Source organism: Balaenoptera acutorostrata, chromosome 3, assembly GCF_949987535.1.
Source record: "Balaenoptera acutorostrata chromosome 3, mBalAcu1.1, whole genome shotgun sequence".
Lineage (NCBI taxonomy): Eukaryota > Metazoa > Chordata > Mammalia > Artiodactyla > Balaenopteridae > Balaenoptera > Balaenoptera acutorostrata.
In genome coordinates this window covers 13,560,285-13,583,337 of record NC_080066.1, presented here as the reverse complement: position 1 = coordinate 13,583,337, position 23,053 = coordinate 13,560,285, and the positions used below count along the sequence as shown (strand labels likewise).

Here is a 23,053-nt window from a genome sequence, read left to right as displayed (position 1 = left end):
CCCTCTGATTTTATATATGAAGTTTAAGTATACAACTGTTTATCAGGAACATATTTACATGCTCAGATGCTCAGCAAAGCCTTTTAAATGCTCTTCAGCCTTTAACTAATGTCCTAAATGATCTCAACATATTCTGGGCTTGGTTGGTATTACAGACCCAAGAAACTAGGAACAAAATAATGCTCCCCAGAAATAGCACTTATTACAACATCTATACCCAATACACATTGTACAAAGCCAACACATCCATAAATAATTAAGCAATTAAAAAAAAATGTTTCCCACCTATCTTATCTGTATGCAACAGCCTAGCACAAAGAAATTCACTAAGTACCTGCCCACATAATAAAATCAACTACTTACATTAGAGGGCGGTTTTGCAGTCCTCATCCCACCTCCATTCTCATGTAATCCTCTCTATTTTCTGGCCTCTAAATCCCATTAATCTCCCAAATAGGCTGAAGTAGAACATACTTAGAAATTTAGGATCAAGTTTAAAACTACCACCTAGGGATCTGTCAAGTGCAGATCCTGGTATCCTCTCACAAAGGTGTCCTAAAATAGAGGTCTGTCTGGGCTCCCCAACTGCCAAACACCAGCCTGGGGTCCAAGAATCCCTAGACACCAGATTAGCCCCCATTGCTTGGCTTGAACCTATTCTTCTTTCTCTTCCTCTTCCATATTTTCTCTGGGCTATTCCAACCTGCCTTTATTTCTAATCTTGTCTTCTCCACACAAATGCTATCAAATTGTTTTCCAAAGACGTGTTTCACACGAAGATTTCATGTTCCCACACAGTTTTCATTTCAGTAAAATGAAGCAGCACAATGAGCACATGACTTAATGCCCTTTAGTATTCCATGAATGTTCAGTGGGGTCTTTTCTTTCCTTCGTGAGATTTCGAACAAAATATTAATGAAACTTCAGAAAAACCAATTAAAGTATCACCTTTGGTTTTAAATTAACGAATCAATCAAGTAGCTCTATTTTAGAGGAGAGAACTTCTGGGTAGGTAGTACAGGAGTAAGAAGCATGGGCTCTGAAGCCTGACAACTCGAGTTTAAATCTGCACTGTGCTAGGCACTAACTGTGACTTCAGGCAAATCACCCAGTTGCACGGAGCCTCGGTTGGCTCACCTGTACAATGGAAACAATAGGACCTACCTGGGAGAGTTGTTGCACGGATCTCACACTTTCATCCAGGAAAGCACTTAGAAGCGTGCCTGGCAAGTAGTAAGCACTCAAAAAATGTTAGCCTTTATTAATATGCTAACATGGGGGAAAACATAAAGCAGAGCATAACTACATACTTGCAGGAATAAGACATACCACTTTTCTCCAGAACCGTCTTTCAAATTAATCTCTGCCCAAGACAGTAATTATTATGGTGAAACTGATTACGTCACCAAGGCAGCATATATTTAGAGAACAAAGTACAAGGTAACGATTTTGGAGAGCTTTGCATTCTTTGTGAAATAAATGGTAATATGCTTATAGAATGTCGTTAATCTTTCTCATAATTTGGGTTTTTTTAAAGTGTAACAATGATACAGTTGTAAAAAAACGTTTTCTCCCTTTCTGAATATATGGGACATTTTGCAGGTTTACTCTATTCTCTATTAAATTCTAAAACTTTAGTAGAAAAAGTAAACTATAACATACAAATGCTCTTACAATAGTGTCCACACAAAGGCTTTATGACAAACATTTCTGAGTTTACCAATGCGAGGGTTAGTCAGTCTTAAGTTAAATTATGGGAATATTTGTTTACGCTGACGGGGAACAGACGAAATGCTGCACGATTCAACATTAGTTAAACAAACAACAAAAAACAAAACAAAAAACAAAAAAAAAAACAAAAAAAAAACCTGGAGCGTTTTAAGTCAATGTACAGCTTGAACTTGACACTAAATACATACATTCAGTCGACCTCTGACATCGCAGGGGTCCTGAAGCAGAACCAGGCCAGCTCGGGCCGCGCCTGGAGCCGGGGCGGCGGGTTCGAGGCCGGAACGCGGCGGCCGCCCGGCCTCTGCGCGCTCTGGGCGCCGCTGCCCGACCGGGGCCCGCGGGAGCCCGGCCAGGCGGGGCTGGGAGCTGTGAGGCGGGGGTTTCGGGAAAGAGCGAGGGGGAAGAGGGCCGGAGTTTAGGAACCCAGGGAGTGGAAATGAAAGGATGCGGGGGCCTTCAGGAGCTGGACCCACACGCCTGTTTGGGGCGGCAGGAAGCGCCCACCTGGCCGCCGGCGTTGGAGGAGGGGCCCCAGCGCGCCCGGAAGCTGGAGAGCCAACCCCTGCTGGACCGCGCAGTGAGACCCGCGGTTTCTCTTCTCCGGACCCTCGAAATCCACGCCTGCGTTGCCCGGAGGCCTCAACTCCATGATTTGTGCAAAACTACCGGGGACCGCCTGTAAAACGGCTAAGCGTCCCTGGGTGGGCTCGAACCACCAACCTTTCGGTTAACAGCCGAACGCGCTAACCGATTGCGCCACAGAGACTCTAATGGGGCGGTGCTCTCCAGCCATAACCTTTATGAAGAATAATAAAGGCAGCGCGTGAATGTTCGTTTCTTTTCTGCTCCCTGATGCCTATCATTAAAATCAGATTTTTCCACTTAACATTTCTAACCCTTTAACTCTATTTTCCACCTTTAAAGCATATTGGAAAACTATAAAGTACAGCAAGATCAAACAGAATTTCAGATTGCAACGTGTATTAAAATACTGCTGTTCCCCCACCTCCCACCCCCTCCCGTTTGGAACGTTTTGTTTCTGGGAGATAACTATTTATTATATTTGTTTTATAGGGAAATAAAAATTTTAATCTTTAATCTTATGAGTTGAGAAACTTTCCTTTTATTTCAAACTCTTTGTCCAGTACTTTGCTCACTCATCTTCATAATTTACTTGTGTAGCATTCCCAAGGTCATCTGAATTGTGTTTGCCTTCTTTATTTTTATTTTCAGGTATTATTAAATATGTATATGCAATTCCTATTTGCTGTGTACTAACCTATACTACAATTACTTGTCACTAACATTTTGTTACTGGAAAAGGACACTGGGGGAAAAGCTACAGTAACATTCTTTCATCCCTGTACTCTGTAGTTCATTGCTAAATCCGCTCTTGATTTCTCCTTGGAATTAGCCTGTACACCCACATTTGAACCATGCCAGTTAAAACGTACATTTCATGGGATATATATAACCCAGTTTGAGGAAAGAGAAGTTAGAGAAGAAAAAAAGTATGATTTATGACTAACACCTGAAAATCCCTAACACAGACACACCTCTGGCAAAAGTTACATCCCTGTAAATACCCTACATGAAGATCTTACCCTTTGTGTGACTATTTCCTGATGCCTTTTGAGGTACTCTTCAAAACTCCAGGCACTTTTTCCCCCTATTCCCACCTCAGAGAACTGCTAGTTTCCACTTGACAACTCTGTACTTAAACTTTTAACAGTTACTAAATTGCACTGTCCAGAATCCCTTGAGAAAGAATTCGTATCATGATTTATAGAAGTTGTATGCGACCTGCCTTAGTCCAGTCAACATTTTGAGTTCCTGTGGCTTGTTAAGACAACTTAAATTGGCTTTAGAACCAATTAGTGGAGTTCCTTGAAAGCTCTGAGATATCAAACAGCTGTGAATTCATACCAAGCTGTACCACTCTGGTCTCAAAAAACTTTTAGAAGTGCACTTGAAAATTTTAAATTTGAAAAAAAAAAAAATCCAGGAAACACTTATAAAGAATATATAATGAGTCTGATTTCATTATATGATGCCACCTTCATACTTTATGTTTTATGTACCTGTTAATGTGAGCTAAAACTATTAGGCACTGGTTTTTCTTCTCTGAATACCAAAATGAGTATTCTCTCCTCTGCTACTGTGCTTGTGACTATTCAGTTAGAACAGACTGCAACTAGTACCTCACCACCCCTTCATTCAATATTTACTCTGTGGCTTATATTAGGAACAGTTCTACTCATGTGACTATCTTAAGCTCCAATCTCTTTTCCTCACTTCAGTCATCATACTAACATTTTAACTTCTAAAAGAGATGTTGAGAAACAGTTGATGAGAAAAAAATAATTCAGAAAGAAATAATTAGCTCATTGTATGCTGAAATTTTTTTTCTATGTGAGGATCACTGTTTGTTTAAAATTCAGCCTAGTTCTGTAGTTGTTAATATTTTTAAGAAAATAAATTGCTATGTCCACGGTTCATTAGCTTTGCCTTTTGGTCTCTCCATTTGTAAATACTTCAAAAGAACATATACATATTAAACATACTGAATGGAATATCAACATTTCACTCCAATTATGTATATCAAGTGCAGCTTTTATGCAAAATGCCCATTTACAAAAATAAAAGCATGTGTTGTCATCTAACTCTTTGTGATTGTCTCATTTTAGGCCTTAATATCTATGCCCAGTTTTTAAAGACAAATTAAGCCCACTGGATTAACTTTATTTATTACTTATTTATTTATTTTTGGCTGCATTGGGTCGTCGTTGTGGGCTTTCTCTAGTTGCAGCAAGCAGGGGCTCCTCTTCGTTGTGGTGCCCAGGCTTCTCACTATGGTGGCTTCTCTTTGTTGCGGAGCTCGGGCTCTAGGCACACGGGCTTCAGTAGTTGTGGCTCGCGGGCTCTAGAGCGCAGGCTCAGTAGTTGTGGTGCACGGGCTTAGTTGCCCCGCCGGCATGTAGGATCTTCCCGGATGCAGGGATAGAACCCGTGTCCCCTGCATTGGCAGGTGGATTCTTAACCACCGCGCCACCAGGGAAGTCCTGGATTAACTTTAGAAATATACATCATTTTTCCTGAAATTTCAGAGTAACCCACAACAAATGATTCTTAAAGCTTCATTAATACTTAGGTCTTTATAATTACTAAAAGTGAAAAGGACTGGGCATCTTGCCCCTTTTTTGTATATCATACACAGTGAACTGCAACTTTAACTTTTCCAAGAATGTGCCCTATCAAAGAAGCTGACCTCTGCAGATTAATGGGCCTGTATATTTTATTTCCTTCTTAGAGAGGAAAAAAAGAGAGAAGACCATCTTGCAAATGGGATCCACCTGTGTTGACATCCAAGGCAAGATGGACTACACTGATTTATAGACCTTCCTGGAAGCATGAATCCAAGGCTCTCAGAAGATGTGCCCCCAGCTTCAAACCAACAGAAGAGGCAACTCACAGGATTTCCATTAACACAATTGTGCATGACCTTAATTCTTTTCAATTCCTCTATTTCAAAAGGACTGAGTTGTTAAAAATGAAAAATCCAGTTAGTTAGAATGTAAAAAGAAATCAGTGAGTTAGAGAAATCATCTCAATAAATGGAAGATTGTGGCACCAGGAAATCAGTTAAAAGAGAATGCTGGGGACTTCCCTGGTGGTCCAGTGGGTAAGATTCCGCACTCCCAATGCAGGGGACCCAGGCTCAATCCCTGGTCGGGGAACTAGGTCCTGCGTGCATGCCGCAATTAAGATCCCACATGCCGCAGCGCAGCCAATATTAATTAATTAATTAATTTTAAAAAGAGAGAGAATGCTGAACCTGGAGTCTCTAAGAGCAAGAGAAGAACTATGAGACCAATTTTCAAAACTAACTGAAGTCACATTTTAAAACTGATGTATAGTAAAGGGGAGTCAAATCCTTCCAACCAGGCTCAAGCTTAAATGATATTTCCTACTCGCTAAAAGTATCATTCTCATTCAAAATTGTTGACTAAGGGTCAGTTATCAATTTAGCAGGCCAGTAGCAGCATGACACAGAATAGTATTCATAGAGCATACTTCTCCCATAGTTGACCATTAAATTGGGTCTACACATGAAATAAGAAAATTGAGAAAGGTATATTAGAATATCATATCTTTTTTTCCATCATTTTAAAAATTGTGTCAGCTGGAAAATTTTGTGAAGTTGTTCAGACAGTAATCTCCATTTTATTTTTAATTAAACAGACATGGTATACGAGAAAAGGCAAAATGAGGCAGAAATAATCTACTGATATTCTACTCTAATGGGTTCAATCAAAATTATTTAAAAATGTAGTTCTTTCTTCATGAACCTCTCTTTTGGAGGTAGAAATCATTTTCGATGGTTTTACCAAATAATCCAGAATGAAAATATTAATCATTGCTTATCTCAGTAGTGAAAAAGTATGATTCGCTAACAGTATCGATGATTTCAACTGTGTCCAGATGAATAGAATCCTTGATCCAGCTAGAAATGGTGGCGAGAGGAGGGTCGGGGAGCAGCACAGGTTTCCACTCTCTTCAGTAGCGTGGGAAAACCGCTCCAGGAGGACCCTATGGGTATCTCAGAAACTTTGACGGGTTCTACCTCTCAGTCCGCCTCTTGACCACACCACCGTCCATGCGGTAGCCAGAGCCTTTTATTTTCCATGATGTGTTCGTGTTCACAGGAGCAGTTGGAGGCAAGTTTTTTGCTACCCTGTCTATACAGTGAACGCACTGACAAATTCTCAGTCCTGCCTATCTTTCTGAACTCACCCATTAGAAATGAACATTAAAAAATTCAGAACAGATATCCTCTTTTCATTTACTTCGAAAGAATAAAGAGATGAGCAGACAGCAAAGGGAGATTCCATTCCTCGGCTGTGGATTGCCTGGGGTGGGAGGGAAGAGTCAGTCAGTGGAGGAACTCAGAGAGAGACCAGGAGAAAACCGGTGTGGAATGAGTCCGGCAAAGTCGGCAGATAGAGCGGGAAGGGCACTAAATATTACCAGGTGTGGAGGACGTGTTCCTCTGTTTCCTCCTCCATAGAATTAATGATATGTGCCCTGCCTTAGTCATAGACCCTATTGGAAAATAACACATTATATTTCTTTCGCTTCCAAATTGTCGTACAGATGCTATTTAAAATTTTTCAAAGATCAGTAGTTCTGTTTAAAAGAAATGAAAGAAAAAATAACATCTTAAATCAATCAGAGGGTATAATTTAGATGAAACCAGAGGATCCAAACCTCCGGTCATTAAGGCCAAGATGCTTTATTCAGGAGAAACACCAGTCACTGGCACAGCACTTCTTCCAGGGAGTCCCAGTGAAGGCAGAGTGAAAAGTGAAACCACTGCTCCATTTCCACAGTTCCAATAAAATTTCAGGTATGGGGGGTGCGTACAGGCCAAAGCCCTGGGAATAGCCTCCTCCTTGCAGCTACTTCCTGCAAATGGATAGGAAACCTTGAATTAAAGTCAACCAAATCACTGAGAAGATGGTACCTGGTAAAGAGCTGGTAGTCAATGAACCGTTCACTCAATGAATAGTTAACCATAGCATCGTTAGAATTTTTGAAGGCATATAAACATTACCTTAGGTAATTTTTTAATAAAAAAAATTAAAGCAAGCTCAAATAAATCCATATTTGAAAGTTTTGGTAGTATTACAAAATGATTCATCCTAGAACATTGTAAATAACAAGTGCTCTTGTATAAAGTATGAGCCCACCAAAGGATGTTCTTCAAATATGAGAGATCACGAATAAAGCACTAGCCCAGTGCCCAGTGTTTATGATGTAGAGTAAAAGTTAGTTTCTTTTGCCTGTGGCCCTTTAAGGACACTATCACTCTTCTAGCAGCCCGAGCTGAAATCCTGACATCATCGCAAGTTCCTTACCTTTTCTTATATTGGGTCAGTCACAAAGTCATAGATTCTACCTTTGCAACATCTCTAAACTTTGACTTTGTCTCCTCCTTTCCACTAAACACTTTTTTAAATTTTTATTTATTTATTTTTATTTTTGGCTGCGGTGGGTCTTCGTTGCTGTGCAGGGGCTTTCTCTAGTTGCGGCGAGCGGGGGCTACTCTTCGTTGCGGTGCGCCAGCTTCTCGTTGCACAGCACGGACTCTAGGTGTGCAGGCTTCATTAGTTGTGGCATGCGGGCTCAGTATTTGTAGCTGGTGGGCTCTAGAGCTCAGGCTCAGTAGTTGTGGCGCACGGGCGTATTTGATCTGCAGCATGTCGGATCTTCCCGGACCAAGGCTCGAACCCATGTCCCCTGCATTGGCAGGCGGATTCTTAACCACTCTGCCACCAAGGAAGTCCCTTCACTACTTAATATTAATCCAATACATTCCATGTTCCAATTTCCCTACATAAAACGTAAGCTTCAATAAATGTGTACCAAAAATAATAACATTTAATGAGCATTTACTGTCAGATACATGCATTATATTTATCTTTCATCTATTCTGTAAGATGGATACTATTGTTATACACATTTTATGGATAAACAAACTAAGGCTTATAATGGTTTAAAATTTAAACCCCAAGCCTATTTAAACTTTAAATAACTTGCCCAAGGTACCACCTGCTGTTCCTTGTTGCTGTACCTTTTTTTTTTCCACTCATCCCTGTACTTGGAATATCCTCCCTTCATCATCTTGCCTATTAAAGCCTTATTTCTCCTTCAAGCTCATATAGTGGCCTCATCCTATGAAACCTTTCTTGATCCCTCCAGCTAGATAAAATCTTGCCCTCTTGTAAACCATCTAGCACTTTTTCCTTGGCCAAACCTCACATCATATTGTGGCCATGTTTGCACCTATTTAATCTCCGTTCTAACCTGTATACTCCTTGAGGTCAGAAATGTTATCCATCTTCATACCTCCCACAGCACTTGACTTAGTCATGCTAAATAAATGTACTGAATAACTGAAATAATAATGAAAGTGAAAGAGCTATCTATATTCAATATTTGTTCTAAAATATTAGTGGAGTTTACAGGTTCCTAATATGAAGCTGACTAAAAAATTAGTACTAGAGATTATCAAAGGAAGCAACAGGAATCCCAAGCTGATCAAAGAAGAGACTAATAAGAATCCAAATCAACTGTTTCTAGAAAGACTTTAACATTTTTTTAAAGTTTAAAATACTGCTATTTCTAAAGGTGATTTTGGTACCATTAAGGCTGAAGTGCTTTTCTAGATTTATTCATTTAACAAACACATATATAAGACTTTGTTTCAGGCACTGTTCCAAGGCCTTTGCAAATATTTACTCATTCAAATTTTATAACAACCTTGTGAAGTAGGTTCCATTATTATCATCCCTGTTTTACAGGTAGAGAAACTAAGAAGTTAAGTAACTTACCCAAAATCACACAGCTAGTAAGTGACAGGGAGAGTTCAAATCCAGACATCCTTCTCCAGACAACTCACTTAACTGCTAGTCTATCCTGCCTCTTTTTTTTTTTAGTGCACAGTAATTCTTGAGTACTGTACATTAGACTTTTTAAAAAATAATTTGGAGACTTTAAAAATCTTCCACTAGTTTAAAGGTGTTTTAAACATGATTTCAGACTTAAAAGTTGCAAGAATAGTACAAAGAATTCAACCAAATTTCCCAAATGTTAGTATCTTACTACACTGACTTTATACTTTTCTCTTTCTTTCTCTCAATATTTAACTTTTTCTGATCTGTTTAAGAGTAAATTGCAGATGTAATAGCCCCTAAATACTTCAGTGTGTTTCCTAAAGTTAAGGAATTCTATTACATAACCACAGAACAATGATCAAAACCAGGACGTTAACATTGACACGGCACTATTAGGATTAGGACTTAATCTGTAGATCTTATTCCAATTTCACCAGTTGTTCCAATAAGGTCTTTTATTGCAAAAGAAAATTCAAGATCGTAATTTGCATGTCACTGTCCTGTCTTTCAGTTTTCTTTAATGTGTAACAGCTCCTGAGTCTGTGTCTCTTTCTGTCTCTTACATACCATAACTTGGACATTTCAGCAGAGTACAGGCCAGTTATGTTGTAAAATGTCCTTAAATGTCAGGTTGTCGGGTGTTTCCTCATAACTAGATTCAGGTTAGGTGCTTTTGCTCCCTCTAACACATTTAGTAAACTGGATACTGTAACATCAATCTGAAATAATGGTAAAATGAAAAGAAAAAAGAAATGAGGCTAGAACAAGCACAGAGAGATGAGTGATGTCAATCATGAGTTTGGCAGAAACAGAACTTCTCAGGATTCCTCAACATCATATGTAGAGTCTCAACTATTTAAACAGAAATATTCTTGAAGTAATAATTTAAGTTTTATTTAAAAATCCCCTAACTGTACCTCTTCTTTGTTTGTTTCAGTTATATGTTCACTGAACCACTCTGACCTGACACTTCATCTCCTGAGGAATAGCCACCAGAAAGGGGAACAACCGTTGCCTATGATTTTTGGGTGGGATGAAGCCCTCAGTGAATGGTCATTGAGTTTTGTGGTTCAAAAATAAAATCCTTTATCACTTGGTTATGAAGAATCAAGTCTTCCTCACCTGTTAACCTCTTGGTGAACAGATACATTTGAATTTCTGAAACTGAACTAAGACTCACATGGAGCTGCTGGGGTTTATCAGAGTTTGGACAATTGTGCCTCTTGTCCTGGATTGGCTGCCACAAAACAGTTTGTATTAGTTGGGGCTCTTCAGAGAAACAGAACCAATAGGACATATATACATATACAGAAAGAGATTTATTCTGAAGTGTTGCCTCCTGAGGTTATGGAAACCAAGAAGAACCACAATCTGCCATCTAGAAGCTGGAGGCCCAGTCCACACCCAAAGGGCTGAGAACCAGGGGAACCAATGATGTAAGTCCCAGTCCTGCCCAAGAAAAGGAGCACCAAAGTCTGAGGGCAGAAGAAGATGGATGTCCCAGTTCAAAGAGAAAGGTCCTTCCTCTGCCTTTTGTTTTCGTCAGGCCCCCAATGGATTGGATGATGCCCACCCACGCTGGTGAGGGGGATCTTCTTTGCTCAGTCTACTGATTCAAATGCTAATCTCCTCTAGAAACACCCTCACAGACACATCCAGAAATAATGTTTTACCAGCATTTTGGGCATCCTTTAGACCAGTCAAGTTGACACATAAAATTAACCATCACACAGTTCTTAAGCATGACCAATAAAACATAGGGAACAGAGATTTTTCAAAGATTTACCACTGTCTAAATAATCACAAAAATCCTTTCAGAGATAATAGGGGATCTATGCACAATTCAACAAGGGATCTCAACAGAAACATTGTGCCAAGGGTTCCCCTTTGTCAAGACCAGGAAAGAGTTTGTGATCTGTTTACTTAGAGGGAAAAAATCCAACTTTCTTTATGAGCTAAAGAACCAAATACAACTGTCTATGGCAGTTCAAGAGAATTCTTTCCCCATCATGTGAGCTTCAACTTACTACCATATTTTTTTACCTAGGGAATGTTTTTTAAACTTTTTTTTTTCCTTATTAAGATTGCCAGTAACAGAAATACAAAGACTAAAATTGAATCAAGAGATTCTAGGGCTTCCCTGGTGGCACAGTGGTTAAGAATCCACCTGCCAATGCAGGGGACACGGGTTCGAGCCCTGGTCCAGGAAGATCCCACATGCCGTGGAGCAACTGAGTCCGTGAGCCACAACTACTGAAGCCCGTGCACCTAGAGCCGGTGCTCTGCAACAAAGAGAAGCTACCTCAGTGAGAAGCCTGCACACAGCAACAAAGACGCAATGCAGCCCAAAATAAATAAATTAAATAAATTAATTAAAAAAAAAAAAGAGATTCTATTGCCCGAGTGAAGAGATTTTTCATTTCTGAGAATTCTTACATTTAGAATAGAGATATTTAAAATTGTTTGTCTAAGTTCCCAAGGCATAACAAATACATATTTCTTTAAAATTAATAATTTGAAGGCTTTTGCTTGAAGTTGTACACTAGGTTCTAAATTAACATTAAGCATTCTAACAATAAGAAATTGAAGGTCTCAGTTCATAATTGACTTTTTAACTGCTTCATAGACTACACAGAGAAATTGCCAAAGGCCATATCATCAACGTAAAAGTAGAATTATATAAAAGGTTCATGCAGGTGAGCATTTAAATTTAGATTTATGCATATAATTTAGTTATTTTAGATGGGAGACTTTGATGCAAAGGCTTCTTTTTCAATAAGGTATGAAAGAAAATCCAAACTGACAAGTCTCTTGAATTATCAAGTAATTTGAGAATAAGAATGTCTTCAATGTAATTCACTTTACAGTTCTGGAATTGCAGTTGCGGTACTGGCATGAGGATAGACATAGAGATCATGGAATAGAATTGAAAGCCCAGATATCTGTAACCAACTGATTCTCAACAAGTGTGCCAAGACAATTCAATAGGGAAAGAACAGTCTTCAACAAATGGTTCTGGGAAAACAATGTATCCACATGCAAAAGAATGAAGTTGGATCCCTAACTCATGCCATATACAAAAATTAACTCAAAATGGATCAAAGACCTAGATGTAAGAACTAAAATCATAAAACTACTAGAAAAAACCGTAGGCCTTAATTTTCATGACCTTGGATTGGGCAACAATTTCTTTAAAAAAAAAAAATACAAGCACAAGTAAAAAAAGAAAAAAATAGATAAATTGGATGTCATCAAAATTGAAAAATTTTGTGCTTTAAAGTTCCCTGTCAAGAAAGTGAGGGGAAAAAAACCCCACAGAATGAGAGAAAATATTTGCAAATTATATATCAGATAAGAGTCTAACATCCAGAATATATCAATATAAAAACTCATTTACAATATAAAAACTCATTATAAAATAATGAAAAGAAAATTAACCCAATTTAAAAATGGGCAAAGGATTTGTAGACATACCTTGGAAGAAGATATACAAATGGCCAACAGACACATGAAAAACTGCTCAATATCATTAGTCATTAGGGAAATGTAAATCAAACCACAATGAGATATCACTTCACATCTGCAAGGATGCAATAATAAAAAAAGATGCACATAACAAGTGTTGACCAGGAGGTGCAGAAATTGGAACACTTCTACATTGCTGGCGAGAATGTAGAGTGATACTGCTACTCTGGAAAACAGTTTGATGGGTCCTCAAAATGTTAAACATAGAGTCACCATATGACCCAGCAATTTTACTCCTAAGCAGTTGAAAACACAGGACCACACAAAAACTCATACAATAATGCTCACGGCAGCATTATTCACAATAGCTCAAGATGGAAACAACCTAATCCATTAACTGATGATTTGACAAGCAAAATGTGCTATGTCCAATTAATGGAATATGATTTAACCATAAAAAGGAACAAAGTATTGACACATGCTATGAGATGAATGAACCTTGAAAACTTCATGCTGTGTTTTTTTTGTTTTGTTTTCATTTGTTTTTTCATGCAAAGGTAAAGAAGCCAGATTCAAAGACCACATAGTGTATGGTTCCATTTGTATGAAATGTCCAGAATAAGCAAACCTACAGAGAAGGCAGAAGCCAAGGACTGGAGAATGGGGCATTGGAGGATGACTGCTAATGGGCATGGGGTTTCTTTGGGGAATGATTAAAATATTCTGGGATTAGATAGTGATGATGGTTGCACACTCTGTAAATACCCTTAACTGTACACTTTAAAGGAGTGAATTTTATGGTATGCAAATTATATCTCAATTAAAATAAATAAAAACAGGAAACGTAACTTTGCCTTTGAATTGTTTACTAGTGTAGAAATGAAGGCACAGAGAATTAGCAAAATTGCCCAAAGTTAGCAGTGGAACCTGCATTCTGATTGGCAAATCTGTGTATTCTAATCTACTGTTCACTGTGACGAGCGGGATCTAACCCAACTCCCATATTGAAACTGTCACCTGGTTTCCGGTTACTTACTGAAATTTGATGACAAATCTGGCAGGAAACATTTCCTTACCTACTCTGTAAAATGCAGTGGCTTGATATCTAAATCTACCTCTGCATTATCAGCTTATTTAGGATCAAATTTTAAATCAGTACACATTGACTGAAAACCTTGCACATGCCCAGTCCCATGCACGTTTTTGGAAATGCAGAACTCAAGGTCAGAACGTCAGGGAATTAGAGATATAGATTGAGAAATCAAGCATCTGGTGGTGCTGGTTAAAGTCCTAAGATGGGATGAAATTGCTGGGGAAGAGCAAGCAGAGAAGAGAGGAACTAGAACGGAACCCAGGGAACAGATGTTTCAGAGCCGTCAGAGATCAGCCTGCTAGTGACAGGCACTGATAAGAAGTGGTTAGTGAATGACAGAGGCAGGAGAAAGCTACCCTACCTGATAGGAAACCTTGTATCTTATCACATTACATTGTTATTATCTGTTTACATGACTGTCTCCCTTGCTGTTCCCTGAGCTCCTTGGGTTTCTGCCTCCCTCTACTGCAGAAAAGTATTTCGATAAGTCACCAAGACCCTCCAAATTGTCAGACTCCATGGACTTTCACCACTCCTTCTTACTTTATCACTGTATTGCATTTGATACTGTAAACAGACCATTACCTTATTTTTTCTTAAAATGTGGGCATAAAAATGGTGCTCCTCGGGCTTCCCTGGTGGCGCAGTGGTTGAGAATCCGCCTGCCAATGCAGGGGACACGGGTTCGAGCCCTGGTCTGGGAAGATCCCACATGCCGCGGAGCAACTAAGCCCGTGAGCCACAATTACTGAGCCTGCGCGTCTGGAGCCTGTGCTCTGCAACAGGAGAGGCCGCGATAGTGAGAGGCCCGCGCACCGCGATGAAGAGTGGCCCCCGCTCGCCACAACTAGAGAAAGCCCTCGCACAGAAACGAAGACCCAACACAGCCATAAATAAATAAATAAATAAATTTATAAAAAAAAAAAAAATGGTGCTCCTCTCCTGGGGGTCCAGAATGGGCAGCTCCTTGGACATAAGTCTGAGTTGGTGCTGCAGAGAACCCTCCTTGGATGTGTGCCTTTCACCTCTCCCGAGCCCCTCACCCTCCCAACTCCACCGTCTCCACTGCAGCACGAAGATCAGTCAGAGTTCTTTGTGACGCTGCCCCTATGAAGCTCTACCCAGGGGATCCCACCACAGGAAACAGTTAGACCCAGATGTCCATAGAACAGAATGGTAAGAGTAGGGTCCTGGCTTCATCCAAACACACTGCCTTGTACAAGCTTCGTGACCCCTCTCCTGGTCCTATCCCCTTTGCAGGATCCTCTTCCTCTGTTGACTGTCTAAACACTGGCATGCTTCCTCCCTAGTCTCATGTTGCCAATCCCAATCTCTATATAAACAACTTATCAATTTACATTTCTCTTCCAGACCTGCTCCTGAGGTCCAACACCATATATCCATCTTGTCCTTAAGAAACCTCTCAAATTCAACATGCCAAGAAAAGGAACTCTTTCTCCCAAGACATATTTTTCCTACATTTCTATTATCATGTACCCTTTAACCCAACCTGCAATCTAGGAATCATCCTATCTCTTTCTCTCTCCCGAAACCAATTGATAAGGTAATCCTATCCATTCTACCTCCATAAGATATTTTAGATCCAATAGCATTCTCATTAGTATGCCACATGTTACATCCTAATCACTTCTTCTGTAAACTGCTGCCATTAACTCATGGTCTCCCTACCTCCCATCATGCCTTTACTCCATCCATGCCTCCAATTCACTGAAAGAGTGATCTTTCTAAAACACAAAACTGAATATTTAACTTACTAAATAAAAAAGTTTAAATAACCTATACCACGGTTCCCACACTATGCACAAGTCACCCTTGGGCACCACAGTGAACTCAGATTTGCTGTAGGCTATTTAATTTTTTTGAGGGAAACGCAGCAACATCTGTCAGACACCACACAAACTACCGCTATTATGGCATTTGGAACTAACTACTTAATGAATGGAACTGTTATTTCTCTTGGCCTAGGGCATCATGAAAAAATTAGAGAGACATTAAGGGTGCAGTGAACTGAGAAAGTTTGGGAACCTATGACCTACCAAATGTCTTCAAACCCTCTAGCATGACATAAACTGGTACCCACCTCTCCAGCCCCATCTCTATCCTCATCATGCCTTGTCTTTTTCCCTAGTCCTACTCCTCAATCCAGCAGACAAACTTGCATTTCCCCAGACATGTCCTTTCTGCCATCCTGAGTGGTTAGACTCTGGCTCTAAGAGAGTAGAGACATGGTCTACACCCAGGGTTTAGGGGTGAGACCGGATACCCTTAAGAGAACACAAAATGAAGTAAACAAACCAAGGAAGTCACTCCACAACCCCTACACTGGGTAGACTCTGTATGAGTTGGATAATCTGAAGTTAAAAAAAAAAAAATTGGTTGACTATTCTTTGGAATTTCACATGTATTTGTCAGGCCAAGGAAAGGGGAGAGACCAGCCCCCTGGTCCTCATCTTCTCCCCCTTTTCTATAGAGGTCTGTATTTTTCTAGGGCAAAAGGCAAAGAGGCAACCAACAAAGCAACAGTAAGACTGTCTTTGTTAATGGCTGTACCACCCCTTCCTTCCCCGAAAAGGGGCCTAGCACTTGAGTTATATAAATGACTCTTTTCTCTGTGCCCCACTTTATCTCATTTTATCACAGCACCTCTAATATTTTTGTACTTATCTGTTCACCTGTCTTCTCCACTTGACTATAAACTTGTGGAGGGCCAAGACTATGCCTGATTTGGTTCTGTATTCTCCTCACCTAGCAGAGTGCCTGATACATAGTAGGTGATGAGTGGATAGTTGATGAATGAATTTCAAGGAGGGTGTGGGTGAGCCCCACAAGAAGCTCAAGCAAGTTAGAAAGTAAATAGTGTCCATTAGACTAGAAAGTCCAAAAGTCACTGATGATAGCAGTTAAAGATGTTTCAAGAGAGTTACAGGGACAAACTGGTTTGCACATGCAGAGGTGCAAACTAGGAGATGTGGCAGTGCTTACTAAGTAAAAACCACTCCCGCATTTCCTACTTGCTATACAGAACTTCAGTTTTATTTAGGCGTTGAGAAGATTCCCTTTGATGTGGAAAAATGGGCCCAGTTCCTAAACTATATCAAAATTCTGACTGATGAGATGTAAGAGGAAATCCTTTGGTGGGGTGTTTTTGGAAAATATTTTACCTCCTTGACAAGGCTAAGGCTGATGAAGAATACACTTTCTGCCTGCCTTCCCACCTTTGCACCCATGGTGAAGATGTGATACTTAAAGTGTAGCAGCCATTCTACAACCATGAGGTAAAGGTCAAGCGAATTTCAGAGCTGTGACATCACTGAACCCCTGAGAAAATATTAGCAACTCTTTACCTACGGACTTCTTGTCACGTTAAAAACAACAACAACAACAACAAAAACAACCTTCTGTGTTAGCTGGGTTTTCTATGACATTCTAATTTATACAGGAAGAAAGAAAAGAGAGACAAGTGAGTATAGACCCCTCTTTTTAATAAACATAGTACAAATAATACAGATTAGCAGCTAAAAGACATTTTCAGTAGTCTTTGGAAATGAGGCTGGAAATGCAAATGTAATGAGGGTACAGGGGCCTCTAATGCCAGAGAAGAGATTTGGGCTGTAATTCTGTTGGCAATAGGGAGTCATAAAAGGTTTCTGAGTAAAGTTTTAGAACTTCCAGAAGGTTACTTTGGCATAATTAGCAGGATCCGTATGTGCCCAAAGAGTAATGCATCTCATGGCACTTTCATTTGACATGACCGTATTGGCGTCGCCCACCAATGCATATGGCAGGAGTTCATACAATGTGGGAACGCCCCGCACTCAGCTCACACATGAGTAAGCGAAACAATAACTATGTTGCTTCCCCATGCTTGTTGGCCTAATACTAACATAAAGTCTCAAAGCAAATGAAATATTACATCATTTCAGTGCTGCCATGATATGAATAGTCCCTGGGAAAGTTACAAGCAAACAAAACTTCTGTTAATGAAAAGTAGCAATGGTAGAAATGTACATTGTATGAACTCCTGCCATGTAAAATGAGAACATGAGACCACATATATACTTCCAAAATACCAATTCCTGATACTCAATCTGCACCAAAAAAATTAGACGTGCCAAAATAACATCTTGCATGCTAGGCTTGAGACCGATTTTTCAAAAGTGTTTCTATAATGGTGTGGAAGGTTTTTAATTTACTTCCTTTTAAAAGCATTTTTTAATGATTACATCATATAAGAATAAATGCTCTTAGGCTTATTCATAGTTTCAAACATGTTTCTCTCTTCTCACTAAATGTACTCAGAAAACAAATAAGCCTACAACAGAGAAACACCAAACTAGGGAAATCTCTGTGATGTGAACATCATATAACAAACACGGTAGAGGAAAAATACTGAGGAATGGTGTTTACTTTGTCATCATATATGTGAACACCATCCTACAAGGATTATCACTAACTAAGAAAAAGAAAAGTGTCATTGGTTTTTGCACTAGGAATTGATGTTAGAGATTTTTTTAAAAGTAATTCATTTATTTATTTTTGGCTGTGTTGGGTCTTTGCTGCTGCGCGCGGGCTTTCTCTAGTTGCGCAAGCGGGGGCTACTCCTCCGTTGTGGTGCGCGGGCTTCTCATTGTGGTGGCTTCTCTTGTTGCGGAGCACAGGCTCTAGGTGCGCTGCGCGGGCTTCAGTAGTTGTGGCACACGGGCTTAGTTGCTCTGCAGCATGTGGGACCTTCCCGGACCAGGGATCGAACCCGTGCCCCCTGCATTGGCAGGCGGATTCTTAACCACTGCGCCACCAGGGAAGTCCCAGAGATTTTTTAAATAAATTATAACAATCTTTTTTTAAAAACACATTTATTTATTTACTTACTTATTATTGGCCGCGTTGGGTCTTTGTTGCTCCTTGCGGGCTTTCTTTTTTTTTTGTTTTAGTTGCAGCGAGCAGGGGCTACTCTTCATTGCTGTGCGCAGGCCTCTCATTGCAGTGGCTTCTCTTGTTGCAGAGCACGGGCTCTAGGTGCATGGGCTTCAGTAGTTGTGACTCGCGGGTTCTAGAGCGCAGGCTCAGTAGTTGTGGCACACGGGCTTAGTTGCTCCGCGGCACGTGGGATCTTCCCGGACCAGGGCTCGAACCCGTGTCCCCTGCGTTGGCCGGCAGATTCTTAACCACTGCGCCACCAGGGAAGTCCAATTATAATAATCTTATGATAAAGTACAAACAACAAAAATGTTAACATCTTGCCATAGGTGGCTCTGATCTTTTTATAAAGAATTGACAACCCCTTTGGATTCCTTCCTATTCCCCTCCTTCCTTTTCTCCAAAAGGAAATCACTTTTTTTGAAGTCGATATATATCCTTCCTGGTAATAGCACTATACTTTTACTTCACATGTGTATATCCTCACCCATATCCTTTACTTATGTAATTATTCATATGTAAATTATTAAATTCTTTATATGCTATTTACACATTCTGAATATTAATCCTTTGTCAAGTACATGTCTTGGAAATATTGTCTCCATTTGTCCTTTTATGATGTCTTTTGTCATATATATATGATTTATTTTAACATAATTCAATTTATCCTTTCCTCTATGGATTGTGCATTTTAATGTTTTAAGAAATCCTTCTCTACACCAAGGTCATAAAGATATTCTCCTGTATTTCCTTCTAATATTTTTAAAGTTTTGTTTTTCTTATTTAGGTTTGTAGTCTATCTGAAATTTAATTTGTGTGTAGAGTAAGGTAGGGATCTAATTTTATTTTTGTCCATATGAATGTTTTTAAATGAGAAAAAATAAAGGAATTAATCCCTCCTTATAGACTGTAAACTCTTCAACATCAGATACTATGTCTGATTTATACCCTCCTCCCCAATACACTGCCTCAATGGGCTTTGAACATTACTAGTACTATATATCTAGATATCTAAATATATGATACTTTTTTCTAGCCCCACTTGCTTATATACAAAGCTGTCCATCTAAAATAAACTGAGTTGTGCCTTAATTTATCTCCTTTGAGCAGGAAATAACAACAATAGGATTAACTTGGTATTAAGTACTGAATCATTCCAATTAAAATGAAGGGTAATAATAACTTTCTAACTTTGCCTATTTTTAGAAATCTTGTCTGGAAAAAAAAAATCTACCTACCCTTCCAGTGAGACTCATTTTATTTGTTCATCTACCAGGAGAAAAGCGTAACAAAGAAGCAGGAGCCTGGATTAAAACCTATTTTTAAAAGACATAAAGTCAACTATTTGAGTCAGAGAAAAACACGTGCAAAACTCAATTTGATAAACATATCATGAGGATAGCAATTCACAGATTTAGGCTCTTAATAAGGCCTAGCTCCATTGGTTTAGTTCTTGCCAAGACCTACTTCCTTTCTCCTTTCTTTCATAAAGAAATAGTCTGAAAGTAAGATATGAACATAGCCTAACTTTAACCAAAGCAATAAATGAAAACCAAGGAAGGTAATTTTTAAAAAGAACCATTCTAAGATTCTTTCAAAGAATACTACCCTGAGACATTTTTAAAAAGATTCTCCTTGTAAAATTTTGAAATCCTTTCAAATAATTCCAAGAGCATTAGAATCACATAAGGGAGGAGCACTTGTATTTTTTTCTGGAGGGTATGGTTCTGCCAGACCACCAGAGGTGAAACTGGCCAGAAGATTTGGGAATAAAGTGAAATGTAGTTGGTAATAAATATACTGGGAAGCAAAATCATTTTATTTTCAAATATTGTACGGAGACTAACCTTTCTACCATGACTAAAAGACGCACTCAGGTCAGAAAATGATGTCACTGCTTGCAGATTTGTATTGACTGAAGCTCTTCACTTGAAATAGCTTCTATCAGTTGGTTCTTTAACAGAACCAAGGCAAATTCTGCCCAACCCTCCCTTACCCCCCCCCAAAAAAGCAAAAACAAACCCGACACTCTCTACTACTAAGATTGAGCACAACCAGGAAATATCACCTTCTGCTTTATCTTTAACGTAGCAACATATTTCCCACTGTTTCACTGAAGAGCGCTTAGAGACCTTGAACCTCAAAATCATAATGCGTCTAGAGAAACTATCCGAGAACCACAATTGGGGGGTGTTATGTATTCAAAAGCATCGGTCTCTTTTGAAAGAGTTCACCCTCTTTTTTTAAAGGATCAAAGTCAACTATGAGTGTAAAAGAAAAAGTCATTTGCAAAAAGTTTGGCCTTAAAAACATAAGTATCTTAGTGCTTGGGGTTCCCTCTGCTCAAAAGAAAGCAAGAAAAAATGATTAATATTGCTGTCTTCTCCACACGCTTCTCTTAAAATGGTCTTTGGAAGTCCCTTGGGAAAATGAAATCCACCTATCCAAAGTATGCCATGCTCACGAACACTGCAAAAACGATAAACTAAGCTTAAAATATATAAAAAGGTATTCACTTCTGCGTAAGCCCTGAGCCTCCTCCTGGGCGGTGACGCCCGGCTGGTGGGACGGCGCCGCGCGAGTCCGGGCGCAGAGCCGCGGGGGACGAGGGCGCAGGGCGAGCGCACGACTAATTAAAGGAGCTGTTTGGGTTCTAAATAAAACCTGTCTCTACCGAACCCACTGGCTACCTAGCCTCACCGTCCCTACCACCCCCGCTCCCCGAAACGCAGAAAACACCCAAGTGAGACGGGCGGGGGAGCGCGAGCCCAGAAAGGGAACTGAGAAGAGAAGCGCCTGTGACACAAAATGGAGAAGGAGGAACCAAGAGGGGAAAGAAAAGAAGGAAAAGCGGGGGAAGGAGATTGTTAATCAGAAAAGCAAAAGGACAATGGGGTAGAGATTACGGGGAGGAGAGCCGAGGAGGGGGGCGTTGAAGGACTAGAAACACAAAGTAGACGAAGTAAGAGACAGAGGAGGAAAGAAAGACGTCCTAGAGGCCGAGGCTCCATTTTCAGCAGCGCCATTTCGCTTTTCCTTTCGCCGCGTTTTGTTTGGTTTTGTTTGCAGCCGGTGGACGGGCGCCAGCGCAATTCTGCAGCTTCAGCAGCTTTGGTCCGACAGATGGGGAGGGACGCAGGGCCCGGGCGCTGGCGCGGCCCCCTCCCCGTCCTGGACGTTCCGCGCATCTCCCGTCCGCGCTGCTCCCGGCGGCAAGGCGGCCTCCCCCTCGGTCCCCGGCCCGTAGGGGAGGCGGCCCCGGGGCACGCAGAGCCCTCCAGTTCGCCCGCGGGGTTGGTAGTGGGCGCGTGCCGCAAAGGGATGGAGGAACCGAGAAGCGTCGAGGAAAGAAACCGAAAAAGACAAACTGTACCGGAGGGGAGGAGGGGAGGGCGCACGCTGGGCGGGGGAGGGGGGCCCGAAAATAGACCTTTCCCGAGTAACTGGGGGCCCGGCCCGCCTTCGGCCCCGGGGTAAGCGGCCCACAGAGCACCTCCACCTGCGCCCGGCGGCGGGGGTGGCGCGGCCTCGTTCGCGCGCTCGCGCCCGGGCTGCGTCCCCGGCCAACCCGGAGCCCTGCTGCCCGAAGCGGCGCCGGGCCCAGGCCTCCAGGCCTCTCCCGGGCGCAGGCGGAAGAACGGGCAAGGTCGGGCTCGGCCAGGAACCTCAGGCGGGCCCGGAGGGAAAGACGGGCCAGCGCCAGCCTCGGGGCGCCCGTCTGGGAGGCGGCACGGGACGCCGGTCTGCGGGGTGCGAGTCCCAGGGATTTACGGTGCGGGCGGTGTCTCGAAGCTCCTTCGGGGTTAAATTCTGGAGCAATGGGAGGCGGTTCAGGAAATAGAAAATCAGATTTTCTCACTCCCGACCCTCAACTGATGGTTTCCGTCGACTGAGTGTCCATTGTAAGAGTGTCCAACGCGCCCTGGGTACATTTACTTCGTACTCCTCTCCTTTTTTTCTTCACTTGCACTTGACATTGTCTTTCGCTCAAAGTGACGTCCTCGTCGGCGCTAGAGGAGCCCCCGGCTCCCCGGCGCCCGCACCCCACCGCTAGGTCCGCGGCACTCGCCGCCCCCGAGCCTCTAGGGACGAGTCGGGGGGAGACGCCGGGCAGGGAGGCCGTGCGTCGGGGGCTGCGGCCGGTCTCGGCCCAGCTCCCCGCGCGGACCCGTGCAAGGGCGGCCGCGGCCAAGGAGGCACAGCGACCAGACCCGCCGTCGAGTTCCGCGCCGCGCTGCGCGGCGAGCCAGCACCGCCGCCTCCTGCTTCCCGGGCCCTCCTTCTTTCCCAGTGCAGGGATGTGGTGGCTTGAGGCTGGAAGCCAGGGCTTCTAAAGGCCGGTGCAGCGAAGCCCGTAAAGTTGTGGACT

The 23,053-nt window shown here is 41.5% G+C and overlaps 1 long non-coding RNA gene and 1 other non-coding gene across 3 annotated transcripts; both read right to left on the bottom strand.

Moving 5' to 3' along the window:
* Nucleotides 1–2,423: 2,423 nt before the first annotated feature.
* Nucleotides 2,424–2,497, bottom strand: TRNAN-GUU (transfer RNA asparagine (anticodon GUU)). The gene has a single exon. It is a non-coding gene; the product is annotated as a tRNA-Asn (tRNA).
* A 3,457-nt stretch (nucleotides 2,498–5,954) lies between these two features.
* Nucleotides 5,955–22,827, bottom strand: LOC114238812 (uncharacterized). 2 transcript variants are annotated; one of them, XR_003624085.2, is made up of 4 exons: nucleotides 20,753–22,827; nucleotides 19,923–20,000; nucleotides 18,637–18,967; nucleotides 5,955–7,197 (listed from the first exon to the last, which is right to left on the bottom strand). It is a non-coding gene; the product is annotated as an uncharacterized LOC114238812 (long non-coding RNA). The 2 variants fall into 2 exon arrangements; XR_009007352.1 differs by lacking the exon at nucleotides 20,753–22,827 and adding an exon at nucleotides 20,532–20,659.
* Between the last annotated feature and the right edge of the window lie 226 nt (nucleotides 22,828–23,053).